The following is a 16,183-nucleotide window of genomic DNA, read 5'->3' as shown; positions in this document are numbered from 1 at the left end:
CTTGTGATACTGCTGCGAACAAGGCGCCAACATTTGACTTACCTTTTAATTCGTCATGCACGCCTATCCACTGCGCGCGTGTTTGTGTGTATGTGTGTGTGTGTGTGTGTGTGTGTGTGTGTGTGTGTGTGTTTGTGTGCGCCAACATTTGACTTACCTTTTAATTCATCATGCACGCCTATCCACTGCGCGCGTGTTTGTGTGTGTGTGTGTGTGTGTGTGTGTGTGTGTGTGTGCGCCAACATTTGACTTACCTTTTAATTCGTCATGCACGCCTATCCATTGCGCGCGCGTTTGTGTGTGTGTGTGTGTGTGTGTGTGTGTGTGTGTGTGTGTGTGTCTGTGCGTGTGCGCGTGCGTATTAGTCCATGCTAACGCGCGCACTTCCTGCTAGAGCGACGACCCGAGAAATATTCCACGACTTTTCAAACGCAGCACCTGCAAGGAATTGAGATCTAATTTCCTGCAGGTGGGGGGTGGAGTTGCGACGGCGGAAAGGGAATTGTTAAAAAGAACAGTCAACTAAAAATCGTTTTCCATTTTCCGACAACTGTGTTGGAAACTAATGGGAACTGTACTCTGTTCATCTTAAGAATAAACCTGGTGTAAATGCCGGCCGGAGTGGCCGAGCGGTTAAAGGCGCTACAGTCTGGAACCGCACGACCGCTACGGTCGCAGGTTCGAATCCTGTCTCGGGCATGGATGTGTTTGATGTCCTTAGGTTAGTTAGGTTTAAGTAGTTCTAAGTTCTAGGGAACTTATGACCACAGCAGTTGAGTCCCATAGTGCTCAGAGCCATTTGAACCAACCTGGTGTAAATAAAAACGAACGCGATGATTGGTCAGAAGCAGTAGCACACGTACACTAGTACACTAGTAGTTGTTACGCTCTTGGAAGTAGGTTCTACTTATCTTCAAATGGTTCAAATGGCTCTGAGCACTATGACTGTAGTCTTCAGTCCCCTAGAACTTAGAACTACTTAAACCTAACCAACCTAAGGACATCACACACATCCATGCCCGAGACAGGAGTCGAACCTGCGACCGTAGCGGTCGCGCGGTTCCGGATTGAAGCACCTAGAACCGCTCGGCCACAGCGGCCGGCGATCGACTCTATAACGAACTTATATATATTTCTCGGATTTGGATAAGAAAGGAGCTAAGAGATCGACAGACGACCAACTGCAATTAATACCTTCAATGGTTTCAGTAGTAAACATACTGCAGTATGCTTTTGCATCACACATAGCTCGTTCAGGAAAATTACCCTGTGTTTAAGTTAAGGACTGTCATCACTCTTGCTTGTAATTAGAATACTATGTTAGGTGAGAACGAAAGCACTTTGTGCGTTCCGTCTCGTCACCTAAGAATCGTGCTGTAGTGCTGGAGTTTTGCTGAATATTATTACATTCTCTTTAAAAATTAAATGACATTCGAAGCTGTACTGTTTCTCTGTCCGTCTCTTTCTACGTCTGAAGTGCAACTGCTCACATCATCGCAGGTTAGTTGAACAGCTGGCTGGCCAGTGTTGTTAAAGTTCAATGCGCCGCTAAAGCTTGTCCCGTACTATCGCTCAGTCTGTGTCCATGTGGCACAGTATAAAAGGTATCATAATGATCGTACTTGACTATACTGGACACAGGTTGGTTTCCGCTCCACGTGAAATGAAATCCATGAGATCAGACAAACGCCGAAGATCACATGATGTAATGTTTACATCAGGTTTATTCTTGATAAAGAACAGTGTGTAGTACTGATACGTGCGTTCTTCGAGATGGCTTCAGATGATGGATCAGTAGCTTCTTTTTCAGAATTTTCCTTTTTTTTGTATTTCTTTAGCCAGATGCTCTTCTTGTCAGCTTCACCTGGGATGGGACGTGAAAGCCCACAGTTTGCGCAGGAAGCCACACTTATTCGGGTCAGTCTGTTAGATAAATGGGCCCTCCGTCTTCAAAGGTAACTGAGGTGGTGACCACATAGCTACACGCTTGCGTTCCTGGTCTGACGAACAGCCTGGCATCCTGTCTCATCTGGACCAGTCCGCTAAATTGCTCGAGTCCAGTCTCGCGAAGAATGTGTGGAACTTCTGGAACAAAGCTAGAGGCTGTGTGATGAGGATACATATTGAAGCATCGCTCATGAGAAACGAAGCTTCCCATTTTGTCGCATGATATCCAACGAACCATGGATGAAGGGCAAGAGTCAGATTCCATATTCTCGTATTTCCGGAAAGCATTCGACTCGGTGCCACACTTCAAACTCTTGACGAAGATCCGAGAATGCGGAATAGGTTCTGAGATATGCGATTTGCTGGAATACCGTTTAAGCACTATAATCAGATAGATCGTCATGAACGGTGAGTGTTACCGTACACGAGGATACCGCCGACAGGCAAGTTCGGTAGGACGGTTCTTGTTCTCCATACAAATAAATGAACCGACTGATGGTGTGAGCGGCAATCTGCTGATGCTCCTGCTGCAGTCTATGGAGAAAGTGTCGTCATTGAGTGACAGTAGGAGGACAAAATGTGATAGGACAGAATTTTTGTTTGGTGTGATGAATGGCAGCTTGCTCTGAATGTAGGAAAACGTAAGTTAATGCAGAGGAGAAACAAAAACAACCTCGTAATGTTTGAATCAAGTACGGGTCACATCGCTTAAATATGTATGCGTAACACTGCAAAGTGGAACGAACACGCAAGGTCGGTTGTATGGAAGACGAATAGTAGACTTCGATTTGTTGGGAGGGTTGTAACGTACTGCTGTAGGGTTTTGGATCCCTCAAATTCCGATTAAAGGAAGACATTGAAGCAATTCAGAGGCGTGCTGCTAGATTTGCTACTTGTTGGCTAGATCAACGCGCGGGTGTTAATTGAAATACTTTGTGAACGGAAATGCGAATCCCTGGAAGGAAGGTGGCGTTCTCTTCGCGAAAATGTGTTGAGAAATTTTGGAGCGAGAACATTTGCAACAACTGGTGAGTCTGCCTACCGCCACTAACGAACAGCGAAGATAAAGGAAGTCAGTGCTCGTGCGGAAGCGTATAGACAGTCGTTTCCCTTCGTTCCCATTTAGTATGTAACAGGAAAAGGAAAAACTAGTAATAGAACAAGGTGTCCTCGACCCAGGCTTCGTGTGGTAGCTTACGGAGTATGTACACTGTCTGATAGTGTCCGAACATCTGTTAATGGACATAAATATGGGATGTGTTGATCCTCCACCTTTGTTACCTTGAATTCTGCTGGGGACACTTACAAGGCAGTATATTAGTGTCTGTGGAGAAATCGCGGCAGATTCTGAAAGAGCCGAAGCCAGACAAGGTCCGGGTCGAAGTCCTTACTCATCACAAAGGTATAAAGTTGTATCCAGATCGAGTCTCCACGCAGACTAATCCATTTCATAAATACTGTTGTCTACAAACCATCGCCTCACAAAAACTGCTCTGCGAGAGAGAGCATTGTCATAGTGATAAAACAAACATCAGAGAGAGGGGAGGAGGAGCTACTTCACATTCACACGGAAATGGCTATAGAGAGAGAGAGAGAGAGAGAGAGAGAGAGGTGGAAGGAGATGGACAGAGAGAGAGAAGGGGGGATATGCATGGGGAGAGAGAGAGCCTGAGAAGATGGGCAATTTCCATGCAAACTAAGCAATAGGGAATCATTGCCGGCTTTGCTAGTAAAAAATAAAGAGACACCTGTTAGAACCGAGACGAAACGAATACCGAAAAATACTGTTTATTCACCACTAAAATACCGGTACAGTTTTAAGTAGTCGGTTCTTCCCATCCGTAACATTTCTCATTTAACGCTAAACATACACAACACTGGCCAAAAAATTCAAATACGAGGGTCTAATAGTAGTAGTAGTAGTAGTAGTTTTATTCATCCGTACATATCTTTTTACAAGGATATAGGACATGTCAAAGTATTTACAGATTTAGATCAATTTAAAATAAGCTAATTCGTATACACATATATTTACAGACTTCTAGTTAGAGACAATCATTAGATTTACTCCTGGTGTACAATACTTTTTTTACAAATAACTTATTAAATAATGTAATGCCACATTGTTCACTCGTATCTCACTATAAGTCACTGCACACACTATACACACATTGTTTCATAACACTACAATCACTACACACACACACACACACACACACACACACACACACACACACTGGTGATCTCTGGAGCATTTTCTGTACCGCAACTTCCCGTTTGCTATCCTGAAAAAATGAGTCAGCATCCGTCCATAATGAGTGAGATGTTGAGCTCAGAAAGAGGAAGAGGTGTTAGTATTGTGCTATGCATAGCTTGGGGGTAAGTATTTCTAGAAAGGAGAAAGAAGGAAAAAACATAAAGTGAAGCTGTTATGTAGAATGGTGGATATTTTACAATCATTATTATTTATTTGTATAACATTTTTTATCAAACCCCTACTCTGTTTTAGCTACGTAATCCTTCAACGTATAAAATGTATTGCATAACAGGTACTTTTCAGCTGCCTTTTTAAATAAGTGTATTTTGGCAATTTCTTTAATCTCTTTTGGTAATTTATTGCACAGTTTTATTCCTTGGTAGAAAATGCTGTTTTGAGTCTTGTTTATTTTTTCTCGGTAAATTTAAGTCGAGTCTATCTCTTGTTGCATGGTCATGGACAGAGCTGTTTGCGCAGTAATTACCAATGTTATTTTTGTTGTGTACAACTGACTGGTAAATGTATTCACACGGTTCCGCATTATATAGGGGTGTCCGGATGCTTGCGTCGTCAGACAGCGTGTGTTACCATTCGGCGGTCGCGATCTTTTTGGAAGTGGTCGCACAGTGTTTGGTGACCGGCGCTTTCGCTCGCGCCGTGTGATCAGCGGCGGCAGGCGGTGCCAGCCGGGCAGCGACACACGTGCCGTGCCGGGGGAAAGCTGCGGCCAGCGCGGTGTGTAACGAGCCGGTATCGCCGGCCGAGATCGCGCCTCGTCCTCGCCCCCGCCCGGCTCGCCTGGCTGGGCGACAGAAAAACGTCGCCGCTGCCCGGCCGGCCGACCCGGTAGCGGCCCGAGCGCCGTGCTGCGGCGTGTCCCTACCGTAGCAGCGAGCAGCGCCGTAACGAGCCGACGCCCACTGCGGCCGAGTCTCGTTAGGCCGATGCCAGCGCCGCGCAGCGGCCAATTATCGAGTCTCTGCTTGTCGCCCGCTGCTGACAGCACCTGTTGGCCGCGTCTCATTTTCTCGAGCGCGCCCCATTACCTGAAAACACCGCGCGTCCAACTAGTTGAGGCGTAGTTAGCGTGTTATGTGGATGGTGTTAGTGAAACGCTGTAAATAACGCCGTCGCATGCTGGCCACCGAGAAAGTACGAAGGGCGTTCGATAAGTAATGCAACACATTTTTTTCCGTGGTCAGTTTCTGTTGAAAAAAATGCGGAATTTGTTGTGGGACGTAGTGGAACATGTGGCGCTCGCTGTGTTATTCAGTGGTTTGGTATTTAATTAATTTGTAAATGGAAAATGATAATCTTATTTCATTACAGTGAGTAACTACTAAATAATTTTTTCTTCTGCCGGCTAAAAATTTGGTCAAGTTGCTAAAGAACTCCAAGTTAACGTTGTGTTAAAGTGTTGTCTGTAATAAAACTCCCTGGCAGATTAAAACTGTGTGCCGGGCCGAGAATCGAACTCGGGACCTTTGCCTTTCGCGGGCAAGTGCTCTACCAACTGAGCTACCCAAGCACGACTCACGCGCCGTCATCACAGCTTTACCAGTACCTCGCCTCCTACCTTCCAAACTTTACAGAAGCTCTCCTGCGAACCATGCAGAACTAGCACTCCTGAAAGAAAGGATACTGCGGAGATTCAAAAATGGTTCAAATGGCTCTGAGCACTATGGGACTTAACAGCTGTGGTCATCAGTCCCCTAGAACTGAGAACTACTTAAACCTAACTAACCTAAGGACATCACACACATCCATGCCCGAGACAGGATTCGAACCTGCGACTGTAGCAGTCGCGCGGCTCCGGACTGCGCGCCTAGAACCGCGAGACCACCGCGGCCGGCATACTGCGGAGACATGGCTTAGCCACAGCCTGGGGGATGTTTCCAGAATGAGATTTTCACTCTGCAGCGGAGTGTGCGCTGATATGAAACTTCCTGGCAGATTAAAACTGTGTGCCGGGCCGAGACTCGAACTCGGGACCTTTGCCTTTCGCGGGCAAGTGCTCTACCAACTGAGCTACCCAAGCATCACTCAGGCCCCGTCCTCAAGTTTGGAAGGTAGGAGGCGAGGTACAGGCAGAAGTAAAGCTGTGAGGACGGGGCGTGAGTCGTGCTTGGGTAGCTCAGTTCGTAGAGCACTTGCCCGCGAAAGGCAAAGGTCCCGAGTTCGAGTCTCGGCCCGGCACACAGTTTTAATCTGCCAGGAAGTTTCATATCAGCGCACACTCCGCTGCAGAATGAAAATCACATTCTGTTGTCTGTAAGTTGCGTAAGTGTCACTGAATCACAGTTCATACAACAGATGCCGTACAACTATTGATTATGATGGAAACAGTTGTCTTCAGCAAAATGATCATTAAAATCACCGAATACCAGCCGCGCACAACACTGACATATGTTACCTGAAATAACATTCTTCGCAACTCGTGCGTAATTAATTTCGGCTCCATACATTAGCAAAAAAAGATACATGGATCGTGCTATGAGCACTATTTTTAAAGAACCAGTCTGATTCGAATTATTGTCATTAAAATGAGTTCGGGACGACCGGTGCACATTTTTATTACCTTCGGCATTTATGTCTGCTGAGTTGGGTAATTTGAATTTGCCGCTGAGATAATTGTTAAGATGGCGGCAGACAACTGTTAGAGACTTTCCATTGTTAGAGTAAATTTCCTTTTAACAGGATAAGTATTTGAAATGCTTATTAAACTTCACTTTCATATTGTGCATTATTTAGACTAATTTTCATCAAGCAAACCTTTGATACTTTCGTAAGAAACACAAATAAAATCGCGATACAAATCGCTATCATCAATGGCTGCGCCCCTTGCAGCGGAAAGAAATAATTAACACAGATAATGCTTATTGAGAGAGGAATTAAACTTACAAATAATTATTCACTCATATTTATAATAATAATGAACTCTATTCTCAAGTAAAATTAACAAATAATTACAATTTCTTAACAGACCTCAGTCTGATATGTGTCTTGCGTCCGCAACATACAAAAGGCAACCAACAAAAGGTAAAAATAAAGGAAGACAAACGCAGATCATAAAAGGAATTTACAATTATCATTGTCTTTGTATGGTACACATCGATATGTCCAATTGCATCATAAAATATTATACAAATAATTAATATTTATTATCGTTTTATTTCACTGTTTTTTTCATACGTCGGATAGATAACAGTTTGTAACTGTTAGAGGCATAATTTACTCTCGTCGCACTGTAGGTAAAATTTATCACGTGGATGTTACAAACATTCCCGCTTCAGCGCCTATAGTTTCATGAAGTTCCGATAGATGGTGGCACTATTCCTGGTCTTCAAAATGGCGTCAGTAACAAAGATCTGTTCCAAGCAGAGAGCTGTCATCGTTTCTTTTAGTGGGAAACCAGAGCCTCGCAGTTATTCATAGGCGCTTGCAGAACGTTTACGGAGACCTGGCAGTGAACAAAAGCACGGTGAGTCGTTGGCCGAGACGTCTTGTCACGCCGTCGCATTTAATATCTTGGCTACCCAGGGAATTTTTAGCATTCTGCGATAGCACCGCATCTCGAAGGCTATTATTTCTCAGTGGCCAGCACGTGATGGCGTCTTTACAGCATTCCATTTACACCGCCCATACAATACACTAACGACGCCTTAATTTGCTGGACGTGCGGTGTTTCAGGTAATGGGGTGCGCTGGAGAAAATCAGACGCATCCAACAGGAGCTGTCAGACCCGGCGAATGTGCGTGTTCCACTTTCGTACAGCATAAAACTCAAAACAAACGTCCTTTGTGAGAGCTTTCCCTGGAATGTTTCTCTGTACAGTTAGATGTGAAAAGGTTTTTTCTCTTGTTGAAAGCAGTCTTTGCCTGGTATATTCGGCTTTCAGTATCCTCAATTGATCTTCCATTTGATGTAATTTTACTCCGTAGAAGAAGATACACTAGTTTAGGGGTACCAGATTATTTCACAGAAATGTAGGACACAGCGGTGAAAAATGTAGGACATCTTACAAAAGTGTAAGACATTTTCGTTCAATACAGAAATAATGTAGCAATATTATGATCTTGCACTTAAGTGCAGCAAAGAGGTTGCTTGGGGACAATTAAGAAAGCATTGTGCTTCATTTTCACTTCTTCCTGCCTTGAAACAGGTACACTTCAATGACAATGCATCACTGAATTTGCATTTTCGTTTCGGTATGAGTTTGTGGCACAACTTGACTAGAAGGAGGAATCGGTTGGTAGGACATGTTCTGAGGCATCAAGGGATCACCAATTTAGTATTGGAGGGCAGCATGGAGGATAAAAATCTTAGAGGGAGACCAAGAGATGAATACGCTAAACAGATTCAGAAGGATGTAGGTTGGAGTAGGTACTGGGAGATGAAGCAGCTTGCACAGGATAGAGTAGCATGGAGAGCTGCATCAAACCAGTCTCAGGACTGAAGAGTACAACATGTTTTTAACAGCTCTACTGTGATTTAACCGATAACTTCTTACGTGTTTATCCATCTATAACCAAAATGCAAGTCGAAGACTGAGAGTAAAGCATTGCTTTGCTTTGTTTCTGAGTACAAATGTTGCGTTGCCACATCTCTCGTTCAGTGTTACTAATGCACTCTTTGACTGAAGCCATGTTCTCATAGCGAGCTGCTGTTGCAGCTTATAACCTATTATTTATTCCTGTTCTCCCAGTTGCGAATCCATTTTCTAACGGTCATTGCTTGTTTCTGAAAAAGGAAGACATTAGTGACTTCAGAAATTCCCCCCCCCCCCCATGTGCCGAACAGATGCTTAAAATGTAAGACATGTCCGGGAATTTCCAGGCGTCTGGTAACCGTACACCAGTCCTCATTTTTTTTTTTCCGGGGTCGGGGGGGAGTGCTATTTATGAAGACACACCATGGCTCAAATTAAATGAAAATAGGTGCGTCAAAGGTGGCACAATACTGAATTGAACACACGTGGCGCTTATAAGAAAATATATGCCTCCTTTTGTTGAAGAAATTCGTACACTACACTCAACATCGTTTACGATAAGTAGTCATACAGTTTTAATTATCGTATCACAAAAATTATTATTAAATAAAATTGTTTGTTTGCAGATATACATGTGCAGTTCTGGTACAAACTGAAACCGAAGTACCGTAGCACGCCGCTAGAGAATTCAAAACACAATGGCCATCTCAACTTTTTCAGGAGACTGCTTCATTCTGTTGTGGCGCTTCCAGTAGTGTGCTACGGTAATGCGGTTTCAATTTGTGCCAGAACTTGAAGACATTTACTACCACACAAACAAAAAGTTAACTTAGTAACTTTTTTCCGGGGTGGACTAAAAATTTGACTGCGCACAGTGCATAGTATCAGCACCTAATTGTTTACGTCTTACAACAGGCGAGACGTACCTTCAGCACGACCTCCTCCCTCTGAATTCGTGCAGTTCTTTAGTCATGGCCACGCGACGCTTGCAGCACCGTGGACCCTGTTAACTGACCTGCGTACTTTGCCTTCGCTAACAAGGGCTCCCTTGGGCACGAGATGCCTCCACCTCCTCCCTCATTAGCCTCTTAAAGAGGCTGCATAGAAAAGTCGGGACCCGCTGCCTTTAATGAGGTAATTGGAGCTCCGCATGTCGGCGCCAGCCTCGCCTAAGCTGGTTAGATCCCCCATTCTCCCCCCTCTTTATAACTTCTAATAAAAGTATTAAGTAACTGAATCGCCCTTTAAGGTAAAACTTATTTCATAATATATGTCGAAAAATAAGAGTAAATTCATTTGTGCTTCTCCGAAGAAGAGGCAGGTGTAGAACGCAGTAAGTGGACGACTACGTATGGTAATTGTTTCGACGTGTAATTTAATTATTCGTTAACGAGGCCCGTCGGAATGGGTCCGGCCCTCTGTCCAGCGCGAGGGCCGAAAAATAATTAATTTCTTGTTTCATACCTCTGGAATTCAGGCTTTCTTTGTTAAAAAGTTCCAGGACCGTTTGCGATTTACTTCAGAAGTCCGACTTGGGTAGCCAGAATCTAGGTGCGAATTGCAAATGGAACACAAAAAGCAGAAACGTGAAAGGGGGGGGGGGGGAGAAAGAGAGAGAGAGAGAGAGAGAGAGAGAGAACGTACGGTAGCCAAAGAAATTGGGTAAGGGAAAGTATGTCGAGATAGCTGTGCGTTTAGAATCTTTGTCTTTAATGACAGAATTATCTGTGGATACAATATGCAGCAACGGCGCACACGCAGATTTGGGAATAGTGGATAGAAAAATAGGAGGAATATTTGAATTTGGCTGTTTTCGTTCCATCAGTACCAAAAATAAATGTCCGATATCAATGACTTTTTGTGACATACTAGTGTCGGAAGTGTGATGGTTCTGATAATAGGAAAAGCCTTTAACCGAATGTTTAATTAAGACAGTAAGAAATGTGGTGGTGTTGGTGGCGGCGGTGTGATGCGATAGTTGCAAGTCTGGTTTTTCTGTTATAACTTCGTCTTCTAATGGGTTGCAAACTAAAGACTGGTACCAGGTGGTTATAATTAAAGTACAACTATTCAAATGGCTCTGAGCAATATTGGACTTAACATCTGTGGTCATCAGTCCCCTAGAACTTAGAACTACTTAAACCTAACTAACCTAAGGACATCACACACATCCATGCCCGAGGCAGGATTCGAACCTGCGACCGTAGCGGTTACGCGGTTCCAGACTGAAGCACCTACAACCGCACGGCCACACCGGCCGGCAAAGTACAACTATTAGTGGAGGTTTAGCATGGGCTGCTGTTATCGCAGGGCAGCGAACTTGATAGATATTCTAATACATTAATGCGGAACAGATTTACGCTGAAAAAAATACGTTACAATATTGGCCACCAGGTGCAAATCTGGCGCTGTACATCATCCTGTCGACGTTACAGGTGCTCATATTTAACAAACTGTGTAAGTCACGGTTAATAATCATATCAACACCACCAAGCCTTTCTCACTTACTTGACATTTTCTTGCCACGCCATGTTCCCAAACCATGACATACAGAAACATTTCTGTACGTCTTTCTTCCATAAACAACACCAGATTTGCACCTAACGTCCATACTTCAATCTAATTTTTTTGTTTTTTGAGCATCAATCAGTTCCGCAGTACAGCATCACAGTATCTACCAAGTTTCACTGCCTTAAAATAATTACAGTCCTCGCCGGGCCTCTATAGTAGGTGCATTTAAACTATAACCGCAACGAAAAAAGGCCTTTGTTTTAATGACAGCCACACCAACTCGCGTGTATATCCGTAACACTCTCTCCACTGTTTCCCTATAATACAAAACGAACTTCTCTACTTCCAACTTCTTCGTTGTCCTCCTTCATTCCTATCTAGTAAGGATCCACTTGCTGATGTCGCTGTCTCTGACAAATACGCGGCATTTTCGTGTCTTCCAGATCTGTTGATGGCCCTTGTATGTCCTACCAGAGGACGGAAAAGCGTAGTGTTGTCACTCTCTTTAGTACACCTATCGCGTCTTCTAAATGTTGTGCCAACGTTCGCAGTCTTTTAGATGGTTCAAATGGGTCTGAGCACTATGAAACTTAACATCTGAGCTCATCAGTCCCCTAGAACTTAGAAATACTTAAAGCGAACTAACCTAGCGACATCACACACATCCATGCCCGAGGCAGGATTCGAACCTGCGACCGTAGCGGTCGCGCGGTTCCAGACTAATGCGCCCAGAAGCGCTCGGTCACAGCGGCCGGCCGGCAGTTTTTCATTTGCTTTCAGTACAGTGTTTTGAATATGATTCTTCCAATTCACGTTCTTCTTAATTGTAATTCCTAGGTATTTGGCTGAACTGACACCCTTTAGATTTGTGTGATTCATCGTGTAACCGAAATTAAACAGATTCCTTTTAGTACTAGTGTGGATAACCTCACACACTTTATTATTTAGGTTCAGTTTCCACTTTTCGGATCATACAGAATCCTGTCTAAATCATTTTGCATCTGGGTTTGATCATCTGATGACTTCACTAGACGACAAAGGGCAGCATCATTCGCAAAGAATATAAGACAGCTGTTCGGATTATCTCCTAAATGGCTTATGTAGATCAGAAACAGCAGAGGGCCTATAACACTATCTTGGAGAATGTCAGATGTCGCTTCCGGTTTACTCGATGACTTTCCGTCAATGTTTACGAACAGTGCTCTGTCTGGCAGGAAATCGAGCAACCAGTCGCACAACTGACACGACAGTCCATAGGCACGGAATTTGATAGAAATCGCTTGTGAGGAACCGTATCAGAACGCTTCTGGAAATCTAGAAATACGGAATCATTTTTAGATGTCCTGTCTAAAGTACAGATTATTTCGTGAGAACAAGGAGCTAGGTGTGTGTCACAAGAACAATATCTTCTGAATCCGTGCTGACTGTGTATCAACGGATAGTATTCCTGAAGGTAATTCATAGTTTTTGAACACAGCTTACATTCCAAAATCCTACTGCAAATCAGCGTCAGTGATATGAGTTCATAATTCCTCGGATTACTCCTACTTCCTTTCCTGAACACTGGTGTGACCTTAGGCATGGACCTTCAGCCGAGCGAGCTGTACGGCACCGATGCGTACTGTCCTCTAGGTCTCGTACACGAACAGAGTGAGATGGGTTTCGTACGCTGCTCACGCTCCGAGTGTGAGTGTCTGTGTAGTGCGTGTGTTAGTAGCTCAGAGAGCGACGCGTGCAGTGGGACGTGTTTGGCGTGGCTACGGCTCGAGCCGTGCCGTGTGTTTGGACGGCTGCTGCTGCTGCCGCTGTGGTGTCACCGGAGACGGCGTCCGCTTCGTCAGCTCGGCTGCCCTATTAGGGCTTAACCGCCTGAATTATGCCCGGGTGGGACGCGCCACGCTGAGCGCCAACCCAACAGCCAGGCGCGACGTCAAGCGTTTCGTAACAACGCGCGAGGCTGGAGACATCTCCATGTCGTCTGTCGATAACACTACGACACCTGTGGCGCTGCCGTGATGCGATCTAATGAACTTCAAGTCTCGGATCTGATTGTAAACCAAAGTTTGATTGCGAGCAGTCGATATGTTACTATAGGACAAAGCGAGAAGAGATGACGCGTACTTCCAAAACATTGTCTAAATCCCGTAATATATACACTCCTGGAAATTGAAATAAGAACACCGTGAATTCATTGTCCCAGGAAGGGGAAACTTTATTGACACATTCCTGGGGTCAGATACATCACATGATCACACTGACAGAACCACAGGCACATAGACACAGGCAACAGAGCATGCACAATGTCGGCACTAGTACAGTGTATATCCACCTTTCGCAACAATGCAGGCTGCTATTCTCCCATGGAGACGATCGTAGAGATGCTGGATGTAGTCCTGTGGAACGGCTTGCCATGCCATTTCCACCTGGCGCCTCAGTTGGACCAGCGTTCGTGCTGGACGTGCAGACCGCGTGAGACGACGCTTCATCCAGTCCCAAACATGCTCAATGGGGGACAGATCCGGAGATCTTGCTGGCCAGGGTAGTTGACTTACACCTTCTAGAGCACGTTGGGTGGCACGGGATACATGCGGACGTTCATTGTCCTGTTGGAACAGCAAGTTCCCTTGCCGGTCTAGGAATGGTAGAACGATGGGTTCGATGACGGTTTGGTTGTACCGTGCACTATTCAGTGTCCCCTCGACGATCACCAGTGGTGTACGGCCAGTGTAGGAGATCGCTCCCCACACCATGATGCCGGGTGTTGGCCCTGTGTGCCTCGGTCGTATGCAGTCCTCATTGTGGCGCTCACCTGCACGGCGCCAAACACGCATACGACCATCATTGGCACCAAGGCAGAAGCGACTCTCATCGCTGAAGACGACACGTCTCCATTCGTCCCTCCATTCACGCCTGTCGCGACACCACTGGAGGCGGGCTGCACGATGTTGGGGCGTGAGCGGAAGACGGCCTAACGGTGTGCGGGACCGTAGCCCAGCTTCATGGAGACGGTTGAGAATGGTCCTCGCCGATACCCCAGGAGCAACAGTGTCCCTAATTTGCTGGGAAGTGGCGGTGCGGTCCCCTACGGCACTGCGTAGGATCCTACGGTCTTGGCGTGCATCCGTGCGTCGCTGCGGTCCGGTCCCAGGTCGACGGGCACGTGCACCTTCCGCCGACCACTGGCGACAACATCGATGTACTGTGGAGACCTCACGCCCCACGTGTTGAGCAATTCGGCGGTACGTCCACCCGGCCTCCCGCATGCCCACTATACGCCCTCGCTCAAAGTCCGTCAACTGCACATACGGTTCACGTCCACGCTGTCGCGGCATGCTACCAGTGTTAAAGACTGCGATGGAGCTCCGTATGCCACGGCAAACTGGCTGACACTGACGGCGGCGGTGCACAAATGCTGCGCAGCTAGCGCCATTCGACGGCCAACACCGCGGTTCCTGATGTGTCCGCTTGTGCCGTGCGTGTAATCATTGCTTGTACAGCCCTCTCGCAGTGTCCGGAGCAAGTATGGTGGGTCTGACATACCGGTGTCAATGTGTTCTTTTTTCCATTTCCAGGAGTGTATATATATATATATTTTGGTACACATTTCTCGTTTTCGGGAAAAGGATTTTCTTTTGTAAATACATGAGTGACATTGGAACTTTAAACAGTTTGTAGAAAGACTGTGTTTTTCCAACTGTCCTTTTGGGGTAGGTAAGATGGCGCACCATGGGTAGGAGAGTTGCCTCATGATCGTTCTTTGGAACTGGTTCATTTAATTATACGAGGTTGAGTCAAATGAAAACCTTATATTTGTAATAACAAATCGAAATTTCGCGCCGTTATCCTGTAAGTTGGTAAGCGTGCTAAAAACTCTGTGCAGAATGGCCTGTAGGTGGCAGCATAGTGCAGATGCACACATACCGTCGTATTATCACTATAAAGGAGGCCGCCCCACTTGCGACTTGCACCAGGGAAGAAAAGCGTTCTGTTATTCGGGTTTTGCGTAGTGAAGGTGAGAAACCTATTGAAATTCATCGACGAATGAAGGTTCAGTACGGTGATGCATGTTTGTCACAGCAGCAAGTCTACGAATGGAGTAGGAAGTCCGCAAATGGTGTGACTTCAGTGGAAGACGCTCCTCGTCCAGGTCAGGCACAACGAGTTGTAACTCCATACAACATTGCAGCTGTTGAAGCCGTAGTGAAGGAAAACCACCGAGTGGCACTGAATGACGCAATGGGAGGAAAGAAGTTCCGTTCCGATGAAGAGGTAGGCCACGCGGTGCGTGAGTGGCTGCGCGGACATCCAAAAGAATTTTTTTCTAAAGGAATTTATGCACTTTGTAAGCGCTGGAGGACTTGCATTGAGCGTGGGGGAGATTATGTTGAAAAGTTTAAGGTTTTCATTTGACTCACCCTCGTAAATCTAGCCTACTGGTTTGGAACTGGCTTAAGAAGCTTTTAATACAATTTCAAGCTACTCGAAACATCGAACGGGTCAGAATAACACGCAGTTTGTATAAACGCATCATATCGTGATGTGATCCACGAAGTTCCAGAGTACGATCATGTGACAACTCTCCTACCCATGGTGCACCATCTTCTCTACCTCAAGAGCACAGTTGGAAAACTACAGTCTTTCTACAAACTGTTTAAAATTCCAATGGCATTGATGTATTTGCAGTAGTGGTCTTTTTCCCGAAGACGAGAAATGCGTGCCAAACTTCTTTTTACAGGCTTTCGACAGTGTTTTCGAAGTATGCGACATCTCTTCTCGCTTTATCGTATAGGAATACATCGACTGCTCGCAATCGATCTTTGGTTTGCAAAAAGATCGGAGAGTTGAAGTGAATTAGATCACATCACGGTACTAAATGAAGTTGTTCATAAACGCCGGCCGGGGTGGCCATGCGGTTAAAGGCGCTACAGTCTGGAACCGCGGGACCGCTACGGTCGCAGGTTCGAATCCTGCCTCGGGCA

General features: G+C 45.5%; 1 protein-coding gene and 2 non-coding genes across 3 annotated transcripts in view; 1 reads left to right on the top strand and 2 right to left on the bottom strand.

Annotated features, from left to right (window-relative positions):
- LOC126092680 (meteorin-like protein) overlaps positions 1-16,183 on the top strand; it is a 303,797-nt gene that overhangs the window by 107,864 nt on the left and 179,750 nt on the right. The window lies entirely within an intron of this gene.
- Positions 5,659-5,733, bottom strand: Trnas-cga (transfer RNA serine (anticodon CGA)). The gene has a single exon. It is a non-coding gene; the product is annotated as a tRNA-Ser (tRNA).
- On the bottom strand, positions 6,169-6,243 carry Trnas-cga (transfer RNA serine (anticodon CGA)). Its single transcript has one exon. It is a non-coding gene; the product is annotated as a tRNA-Ser (tRNA).

Source organism: Schistocerca cancellata, chromosome 7, assembly GCF_023864275.1.
Source record: "Schistocerca cancellata isolate TAMUIC-IGC-003103 chromosome 7, iqSchCanc2.1, whole genome shotgun sequence".
Classification (NCBI taxonomy): Eukaryota; Metazoa; Arthropoda; class Insecta; order Orthoptera; family Acrididae; genus Schistocerca; species Schistocerca cancellata.
The sequence above is the reverse complement of the archived record's forward strand: the minus strand, read 5'-3'. Positions and strand labels throughout refer to the sequence as shown.